Here is an 11,296-nt window from a genome sequence, read left to right as displayed (position 1 = left end):
AGGGTTTCTCTGTGTAGCTTTGGTGCCTGTCCCTCTGGAACTCACTATGTAGCCCAGGCTGGCCTTGAACTCACAGAGATCCACCTGGCTCTGCCCCCCTGGTGCTGGGATTAAAGGCGTGCGCCACCACCGCGGGCAGCTCTCATTGCTCTTCTGACTGCACTCCCCGTGTTCATCCCTCTGAATGTGTCTCTTCTTACTTTTAGTCTCATCTAAGCTAGGTCCTCTTTCACACAAGCTTAACTTTACCTCTCTGTGGATCCTTCTCCACCTGTTTATTGTTTTGCGCTCCATTTCTGATCGTCAGCTCCAATCTTTCAAAGCCTATTTCTTGGTCTCTGTTTCCTATCTCTCTATCTGTCTCTTATCCCCGTCTTCCTATATGTATTTACTAGAAACAAAAATCAAAACAGAAACCTGGCTCTGTGCATTTGTCCCATCTTCCTGTGTCTTCATCTGGCCACTCTGAACAGTTTACACTGGAATTAGTCTGCTAGATAATGTAAAGCTATAAAAGGCTTCAGGAGGAAGAAGTAGGCCTGGCAAGAGGCAAGTGGCAGGGTGTGGAATTTCATGGTTCTGCCAAAACCTCCTGAAAGGCATGGCCTCTGAGGTCAAGGTTAGCATAAACCCCCTCAACTCAGCCTCTTGAAGAAAGACAAAGAATGCTGCATTTATTGAGAGGTCTGGGAAGGGGTAGTTTTCAGAGTGAAATTCCATCCGGAAGCTGGAATCTAGAGTATTTCCTGTTGTAATGTTTCTTCCAGACATGGAGAGTCTAAACTTGCCACGTAGCACGTGCACTCCATATATATATATATATTGAAACTCAGAGTTGCATTTGGAACCCACCATTATTAGCGACCCACACCCTGGCAGAGGCATGACAATACTTGGAATCACTGATTTTCACAGATGTCAAAACTCAGAGGCATGGAAAAGCACACAGGATTAATCATTTGCTGGCAGAGATGCAAGAATACACAGGGACATTGAAAACCCATGGAATTGCCCCTTCCAGCTCAGAGACCTGTGCAAACTGATACAGAAGAAGAGCTCCACAGAGGCATCCCACTGACTTCCCTTTGAAAACTCTTTTAGTCTTATATTGTTGTATACTCAGGAGGATAGCAGAGCATCGTGTATAAACACACGCATTCACAGACGAGTATATGCAATCATGAAATCACAAATATTCAAAGTCATGGAATTACACATAGCCAATTTCTGGAAGTGCAAGGGAGCCAAACTCCCTCCAGCCCCAAATGACAGGCAGACTGTCCCCTTGATGCCCCCACCCTGCTTTTGTGAAGGCACTGCCAGGCATTCCAGCCAGAAATCCTGACTTTTAGGAACTAGACAGAAATAATCTGAAAATTTGAATATGATAGAGAAACATAAAATAATAAAAATGTTATAAAGTATTATAAAAAGAACTTCAGCAGATTAACAAAATTGAAATGTAATTCATGAGCTGGGGACATAACTCAGTTGGTAGAGTACTTTGCATGTACAAAGCTTTGGGTTTGTGGTTCATGCCTATGATTTTAGCCTTTGGGAGGTGGAGGCGGGAGAATCAGGAGTTCAAGGACATCCTTGACCACATAGGGAGTTCAAGGTCAGCCTAAGCTATGTGAGAGACTATCTCAAAAAAAAAAATCCAATCTAAAATGGTAGTCAGAGACCTCCTTTCTCTATCACCCCAGGCTCAGAAGGTTTTACAGGTGCTCTGCAGTAGACTTTCAAGAAACACTTTATCTTCTTGTTTAGGGGGCTAGCCGCTGAGGGCCTCATACGCAGGGCCTCATGCACGTTAGACTACTAGGCAATAATGTTCTCACTGTGTTACACTCGGCCAACTATCTTTATTTTTAATGAATTATTTTATGTTTGGGGGGTGTATGGTGTATGTGTGTACTGTGTATATGTGAGTGTGGGTGCATGTGGGCCGCTGAATTCATGTAGACAGCACTTAGGACCCAGAGGCAGGTAGATCTCTATGAATTTCAGGTCATTCTGGGCTAGATAGCGAGTTCTAGGCTAGCCAGTGCTACATAATGAGACCTTGTCTCAAAACAAAATAAAACAAACCAAAAACCAACCTGAGCAAATGGTTCCAATGGAGTTTTGGTTCCGGTTGTGGAAATGGCCAAAAGCTCAATTTACAACTGGAGAACAACAATTGCTCGCTGCGGATGAGAATTGTAACAGGTGGAATCCTGCACTGGTTCCACTTTGTAACAATTAAAACAGCGCATCCAATTAAGGGTTGGGTCGGAGGCCATTTAGTCAAGCGTCTTTCTGGGGTTGCTGTGCTGGCTAGTTTTATGTCAACTTGACAAAAGCTAGAGACAGCAGAGTCGAAGGAGCCTCAATTGAAAAAAATGCCTCTGTAAGATCAGGCTGTAGCCAAGCCTGTAGGACATTTTCTCAATTAGTGATTAATGGGGAGGGCCCAGCTCATTGTGAGTGGTGCCATCCCTGAGCTGGTGGTCTTGGTTTCGATAAGAAAGCAGGATGAATAAGCCACGAGGAGCAAGGCGGTAAGTAACACTCCTCCATGACCTCTGCACCAGCTCCTGCCTCCAGGTTCCTGCCCTGCGTGAGTTCCCACCCTCACTGCTTTTGATGGTGAACTGTGAGTGAAATAAACCCTTTCCTCCCCAAGTTGGCTTTGGTGTTTCATCACAGCAATGGTAACCCTAAGACAGGTGGCACAGAACTAAACTCTGCAAAGGTGGCATGCATATTTATAGCAACTTAAATGGGGTGTCCGCAAGCCCTGTCACCAATGTCATGTAGACTGTGCTGAGACCAGTGTCATTTCAAGGCACCAAGCGCTCTCCAATAACTGAAGAACTGATACAATTTTGGAAGGGACATCACACATTCCTGTCTTATACATAGATGGTATAAGTAGGGGCACTAACAGGGCTGGATTGCTGTGGTGGTTTGAATGAGAAGTAGTCCAAATAGGCTCAATATTTACATACTTGCTCACCAGTTGGTGTTGTTTGAGGAGGCTTTGGAACCTTTGGGAAGTGGAGCCTTGCTAGAGGAAGGAAGTACACATGTCACTGGGGGCAGGCTTTGAGTGTTGGAGCCTCAGCCAACTCCCCACCCCCATCTCCTGTGTGTGGATGAAAATGTGATGGGCCTGCTATGGTAGATTCCAAATATACAATTGTAGCTGGAGGCTTTTTTAGCCCTGTTTGGCCCACAGTCAGGACAAATCTCTGTCACCCGCCAGTCCCGCAGCCGCTCAGACACAACCAAGAAAACATACAGAGACTTATATTGGTTACAAACTGTATGGCCGCGGCAGGCTTCTTGTTATTTAATTTTTTTTATCTTAAATTAATCCATTTCTATAAATCTATACCTTGCCACATAGCTCATGGCTTACTGGCATCTTCACATGCTGTTTGTCATGGCGGCGGCTGGCAGTGTCTCTCTGACTCAGCCTTCCACTTCCCAGCTTTATTCTCCTCCTTGTCCTGCCTACACTTCCTGCCTAGCCAATGGCCAATCAGTGTTTTATTTATTAACCAATCAGAGCAACACATTTGACATACAGACCATCCCACAGCAATACAATATATCCTGATTATAGCCTTGACAGATGGAGGCCCTAATGGGACAAGCACGTAAGTCAACCTGTCCTGTGCAGGTGGACATCCTAGGACCTATGCCTGCCAGTGAGGGATGGGAATATGGCCTCATTTGTGTGGCAGCTGCCTTTGAGTCAGCCACGCTCCTGTAAGGACCCTTGCTTGAGTCACCCACCGGTTTGCTAAGCTAGACTTGGGTGGAACTGTTTCTTTGGTCTCTTGTTGGTGCCCTATCTGGTATACAATAGATACTGTTCATGTCACTCCAGGAAAAGTCACATGACAGCAACAATACCAAAAACCAAAACCACAAACCAATACTAAGCCATAAGAAAATCTCAGTGAGTTCCAAAAAGAAACACTAAGAGAGACGATTTTCTTTGCTCACAACTGGATAAAAAAAGCAACTACTACTAAATGTATCTTCCATTTGAATATGGAAAAAAAACTTAATTTTTGGGTCAAAGGAGAAATTCAACTAGAATGCTGAATTTCTAGACAATGACAGGGAAACACCACTGTGGTGATTTGAATGAGAAGTGCCCTCGCATAGGTTCTAGTATTTGAATACTTGGTCCCCAGTTGGTGGCACAGTTTGGGGAGGTTTAGGAAGTATGGCTGTCTTTGCTGGAGGAAGTATGCCACCAGGGGTAGGATTTGAGAGCTTAAATCCTCCTCCTAAGCTCTACTTCAAGTTTGCCCCCTCTGCTTTAAACAGAGGATGTGAGTTCTCAGCTATACACACTTAAATTAAAAACCAGGAAAGTCAGGCCTGGTGACAGGCCTATACTCCCAGCACCTGGGAGGCTGAGGCATGAGGAAGATTCCAAGTTCAAGGCCAGTCTGGAGAACATAGTGAGCCCTCGTTTCAAAACAAGGGACATAGCTCAACAGTAATGTGTTTGCCCAGTACCGAATAAAAAGGAAAAATCACAGTGAACAAATATTAGACTCAAAAAGTTACAGGAGCTGGGCAGCAGTGGCACATGCCTTTAATCCCAGCACTCAGGAGGCAGAGCCAGGAGGCTGTCTGTGAATTCGAGGCCAGCCTGGTCTACAAAGCTACACAGAGTAGCTTAAAAAAAGAAGAAGAAAAAAAAGTAGTTACAGGAAAAAAATTATTAAAGGGAAACAAAGAATTAAGAAAGGTAAAGTTAGCCGGGCGGTGGTGGCGCATGCCTTTAATCCCAGCACTTGGGAGGCAGAGGCAGGCGGATCTCTGTGAGTTCGAGGCCAGCCTGGTCTACAGAGCAAGATCCAGGAAAAGGCACAAAGCTACACAGAGAAACCCTGTCTCAAAAAACCAAAAAAAAAAAAAGAAAAAGAAAAGAAAGATAAAGTTTATTTAATTCTTTCTTTTTTTCCAAGACAGGGTTTCTCTGTGTAACAGCTCTGGCCACTATCACCTGGCTTCTCTTTCTTTCTTTCTTTTTTTCTTTCTTCTTTCTTTCTTTCTTTCTTTTTTTTAAAGGCAGGCTCTCACATAGTATAGGGTGACTTCCAACTTGCTACGTAGTCCAGGCTGGCCTTCAGTTTCTGATTCTCTTGCCTCTATTTCCCAAGTGCTGGGATTCAGGACAGGTACCACCACACTGGACAACAAAGGTAAGAGGATAAATAAAGCTTTAGACAGCACTAATAAACAAGTAAATCAATGAGCTGATTCTGTTTTTTAAAAGCTATTACATTTGAAAAGCTATTAAATAAAATAGCTCATATATTCACGAAGAGGAAAAAGCACAAATACACGAAGTAAGAAATGAAAAGGTTTGTTGTTGTTGTTGTTGTTGTTTGAGACAGGGTTTCTCTGTGTAGCTTTGGTGCCTGTCCTGGATCTCACGCTGTAGACCAGGCTGGCCTCGAACTCACAGAGATCCGCCTGGCTCTGCCTCCCCAGTGCTGGGATCAAAGGTGTGCGCCACCACCGCCCGGCAAAATGAAAAGTTTGGATATGGCTACAGTAAGAAGATGTTTTAAACATCATAAAGTTGTTTTTTTTCTTTTTGAGAGAGAGTCTTCCTATGACTGGCCTCAGTCTTGCTATGTTGTCCAAGCTGGTTTGAACAGGCTGAGACTTTCCAGCCTCTGACTCCTGAGTTCTGAGATTACAGAAATGTAGCACTTTGCCCACCCATAAAAGCCTTTACATAACTCTGTGCAAAAGGTTTTAAAGGCCAGGAAGAAATGGATAATGTCACAGGAAAATGTCACTTACCAAAACTGGCCCCAAAGAGACAAAAATTCCATATGGAACAATGTCCTTGGAAGACACAGAGATGTTGTAAGGAGCTGTCTGCCCCCTGGCAGTACTAGTCTGAGATCTTTTCATAGCAGGGGGGAATTAACACCAAAAGCAGATAAACCCAATGCTAATTTGATTTTTCTAAGCCTAAAGAAGGAATGGCTTTTGTTCTATGTGGCTCTGGAGGGGAGGGGGGGATCAAGCCCTGGGCCTCATTCATGTTGGGAAAATACTTTGCCACTATGCCATACTCCTAGCCCAAGGAACCGTTTTAAATCTTTTGTTTGTTTCTGTTTTTCTCGAGATAGGATCTTACTGTGTATCTCTGGCTGTCCTGGAACTCACTATGAACTCACAGAGATCCACCTGCCTCTGCCTCCCCGAGTGCTAGGATTAAAGGCCTGAGACACCATCATCTACAACTTTTAAATCATTTTATGGAGTAAATATAACAAGATCTGACAAAGATCCCATGAGTAAAGGTAATTATGTAGACCTAGCCTCACTTATGATTACTGGTACAGAATCCTAAATAACAGAACCCATGACTGTGTGGAGTATATTCCAGGAATGTAAGAATCATTTCAATACTAGGAATTCTACTAATAGAATCTAACATATTATTTAATTCAAATAGAATAATTATATTATCACTTCCAGAGTATACAGAGTCATTTGAAAACAAAAACTAAAAAAGATGTAGTCTCTCCACTTGGGAATTGGAGTGTGTGTGGGGGGAGTTTGAGGAAGGAAGGAGTGGGCTACATCATAAAACTTTGTCTCAAAAAAAATCCAATACAAAATTCAATAAAAGGAGTTGGAGAGGTGATGACGGTTAAGAGCTCTTGCTGCTCTCAAAGAGGAGCTGGATTCAGTTCCCAGCACCCACATGGTGGCTCACAACCATCCTTAACTCCTGTTCCAAAGGATCTGATAACCTCTGCTGGCCTCAGTGGGCACCAGGCATGCATGTGACACACATACATACATGCAGGTATAACACCCACATGCATAAAACAAAAATAAATAAGTCTTTAAACATTCAATAAAAGAGGAATATATGGTTTCTTCCTTTTAAAACTTTATTATTTAAAAAACTTGCAAATAAAACACCAAACAATCAGACCCAAAGTCTATACATCTCAATGAATATATATACAGTTAGAATAGGCATTTGGAGGGGGCTGGAGAGATGGATCAGAGGATAAGAGCACTGGCTGCTCTTCCAAAGGACCTAGGTTCAATTCCCAACGCCCACATGGCAGCTCACAACCATCTGTATCTCCACCAGTTCCAGGGCTTCTGACACCCTAAGACAGACATACATGCAGACAAAACACAATGCACATAAAATAAAAAAGAGTGACACAGAAACTATGAAAATATTATTAAAAAAGAATAGGCATTTGGAATAGAAGCTGTGGAGCTTCACATTAAAATGTATACTTCCAGTATCAACTGTATTTTACACACTAATCTACTACTAAAACAACAAAAAAAAATCACAACAGAATTAGAGCTAGAAAAACAGCCAGGCAGTGGTAGCACACACCTTTAATGCCAGCACTTGGGAGGCAGGGGCAGGTGGATCTCTGAGGTGTAAGTTCGAGGCCAGCCTGATCTAGAGAGTTCCAGGACAGCCAGGGCTACACAGTGAAACCCTGACTCAAAAAAACCAAAACCCAAACAACAGCATCAAACTAGAGAAACAGTTAGCGTTATAGTATCTTTCATAACACTGTCCATTACCTGCATTCAGGTCTTCCTCATACCCTAACTAGCTATTCTTGTTCCCTTCCATGTTATACTGTACCCACATGTACATTTGCTTACATACAGACACATAACACGCCATTGGCTAAATTCCACATATGAGAGAGAACATGTAGTTTTTTTTCTTTCTGAGTGTGTAACCTCACTTAAAAGTATACATTTTAAGTCCATCCATTTTCCTGCAAATTTAAAAAAATTTTCTGAGACAGAGTTTCTCTGTGCAGCCCTGGCTGTCCTGGAACTTACTCTGTAGATCAGAGTGGCCTCGAACTCACAGAGATCCACCTGCCTTCTGCTTTCTGAGTGCTGGAATTAAAGGCACGCACCACCGCTGCCCGGCTTTTCCTAAAAATTTTTAAATTTCATTTTCTTTTAGACCTGAGCAGTCATAATCCATCTTATACATGTACCAAGTTCTCATTATCCATTCATTTGTTGGTGGACAAGTAGGTTGATTTCAACTCTTTGCCAAGTGAATAAAGCAGCAATAATATGAGGGTGCAAATATCTCTATGATAGGGTATGGAGTTCTCTGAGTGTGTGTCTCCAGTGAAATAGCTGTGGACTATGTTTTAGTCTGTATTGGTTACTCTGATCTTGAATTTCAGGATTCAAGCAATCCTGTCTTAGCCTCCAGATTAGCTGGGACTACATATATGTATCACATCTCTCTCTCTCTCTCTCTCTCTCTCTCTCTCTCTCTCTCTCTCTCTCTCTCTCTCTCTCTCTCTCTGTATATATATATATTCTTCCTTGCTATAATGCTTTCTCTCTATATAGAGGTAAATAGATTGTGCAAATCCTACACTTTATTTAATCAGGAAATACCAAACAACACTCGTGTTAAAAATTACAAACAACATTCAGCAGTGGTGGCGCACGCCTTTAATCCCAGCACTCGGGAGGCAGAGGCCGGCGGATCTCTGTGAGTTCGAGGCCAGCCTGGGCTACCAAGTGAGTTCCAGGAAAGGCACAAAGCTATGCAGAGAAACCCTGTCTCGAAAAACCAAAAAAAAAAAAAAAAAAAAAAAAAAAGACTGTATCTCAAGAAACAAAAGTAGGGGCTGGAGAGACTGCTCAATAGTTAAGAGCACTAGCTGCTCTTCCAGAGGACCCGGGTTCAATTCCCAGCAACCACATGGCAGTTCACAAGTGTCTGTAACTCCAGTTCCAGGGAATCTGACACCCTCATGGCAATGCACATGAAATAAAATTTAATAAATGATAAAAAGGAAACAAAAGTAGGGGCTGAAGAGATGAGTCAGTGGTTAAGAGCATTTGTTGCTCCTACAGAGGACCTGGATTTGATTCCCTGAACTGATGTCAGGTTCCTCACCACCATCTGTAATTCCAGCACCAGGGAATTCATGCCTCTGGCATCTGCAGGACCTGCAACCATGTGCATGCAACCACATGCACTCGAGTGCACACACACACACACACTGAAAAATAATAAATATTAAAAAGAACCAAAAATGAACAAGAAAGAAGAAAAATAAAAACTTAAAATTGGAATACAGGAAGTAAAGCTATCACTGTTTATAGATGATAAGATTATATGGGCAGAAAATATGACCAATCAATAGACTATTAAAATCAGAAAACTCAGTAAGGTATTATGATAAAAAAAAATTTATGTAAATCAGTTAGGAGATATATAGAAGAGAAGGCTCCATTTATTATGACACTAGAAAGATAAAATACCTAGAAACAACTTAAAAAAGAAATGCCCCAAACCTTTATGAGAAACATTCATTTAACACCTCAAAGAAACAAACAGAAAGGTGTCTTAGATGGGAAGACTCACAATTATACAAACGCCAAATGAATTTTTCTTTTCTTTTTGTTATTACAATTACATCATTTCTCTCCTTCAAACCCTCCCTTCAAGGAGTTGGGGGGCGGTGATCAAAACAGATAGTGTGAAGAAAACTTTCAATTAAGAGAATGGGGGCTGGAGAGATGGCTCAGCGGTTACAAGCACTGACAGCTCTTCCAGAGGTCCTGAGTTCAATTCCCAGCAACCACATGGTGGCTCACAACCACCTAATGAGATCTGGTGCCCTCTTCTGGTCATACATGCTGTATACATAATAAATAAATCTTTAAAAAAAATTCTTAAAAAAAAAAGAATGTAAAAAACTCATCTTTATCCTTGGATTAACTGTCTTCTCTCCCTTTTTTCTGTTGGGATTGTTGGCTTTTCTTTTGTTTCTAGAACCTTGTTAAATACCTAGAAAGAAAACACTTGTCAGTGATGACAGTTGTCAGTTTTGGTTTTGTTTTGTTTTTTGAGGCAGGGTTTTGTGCACTCAGGCTGGCCTGGAACTTGCTATGTAGCTAAGGATGACTTTGAACTCCTGATGCTCTTGCCTCCACCTCCCAAATGCTGTGTTTACTGGTGCCCATATTTTTTGGTTGTCATTTTTTTTTTTACTTTGCTAATGGCTGTTTGCAATCAAATTTCTTAAGATTAAAAAAATATTTATTTATGTATGTATATGAGTGCTCTGTCTAAATGTTTGTCTGCACACCATAACAGGGCATAAGTTTCCATTATTGATCGTTGTGAGCCACCATGTGGTTGCTGGGAATTGAACTCAGGACCTCTGGAGGAGCAGCCAGTGTTATTAACTGCTGAGCCATCTCTCCAGCCCAAGATTTGTTTTTTTTTAATTTTCCTTTATAAGTATGAGTGTTATTGTATGTGTACTATGTGTGTGCCTGGTGCACAGAGAGGTTAGAAGAAGACATAGGATCCCCTGGAACTGGTGTTATGAATGGTTGTGAGCCACCATATGGGTGCTGGGAATTGAACCCTGGTCCTCTGCAAGAGCAACATATACTCTAAACTATGAGCCATCTCTCTAGCCCCAGATTTATTTGTATTTTCAAGTGTGTGTGTGTGTGTGTGTGTGTGCCCTTAAGTGCAGGTGTCTTAGGAGAGCAAAGATACCAGATCCTCCCTTGAGTTGGAGTTACAGGCAGTTGTGACCTCCCAAAATCTGGCCCTCTGCAAAAGCAATAGACATGTTTAACCACTGAGCAATCTCTCCAGCTGCTCCAGTCAGCTTTTTGTAGCTATTGAAGTGATTTATTTTACTCTTCCTTATCTCTTTTTCTTTTCTACTGCTACTTATTTTATTCAGTTAGTTTAATAGGAATCTTACCATGTAGCCCAAAAGTAGTTTTGAGCTCCTTGGATCAAGGATCCTCCTGCCTCAGCCTCTTGAATATCTCACACTACACCTGTGTGCCACAGTAGGTTTTCTTTTATGGGCTCTAGATTTTGATTCATATATTTTATAATATATTGTATTTTATGATGTATTATATATTTGTATCTTTAATTATGTGTATATGTGCACGTGAGTGCAGGTGTGCCGTGTTTATTCATTTTTTTCTTTTTCTTTTTTTTCCGAGACAGGGTTTCTCTGTGTAGTCCTGGCTGTCCTGGGACTTGCTCTGTAGACCAGGCTGGCCTTGAACTCATAGAGGTCCTCCTGCCTCTGCCTCATTAAAGGTGTGTGCCACCACCACCTGGCCCTAGGCCCACCTCTTGCCATTCCTTTCCTTTCTCCAGTAGCCCCTTGTGGTGGTTTGAATGAGAATGTCCCACATAGGCTCATATATATAACACTTGTTCCCCACTCAGAATTGTTGGGGATTA

This window comes from Peromyscus californicus, unplaced genomic scaffold (genome assembly GCF_007827085.1).
Source record: "Peromyscus californicus insignis strain IS unplaced genomic scaffold, ASM782708v3 Scaffold_10__1_contigs__length_136768540, whole genome shotgun sequence".
In the NCBI taxonomy this organism is placed as follows: Eukaryota; Metazoa; Chordata; class Mammalia; order Rodentia; family Cricetidae; genus Peromyscus; species Peromyscus californicus.
The sequence above is the reverse complement of the archived record's forward strand: the minus strand, read 5'-3'. Positions refer to the sequence as shown.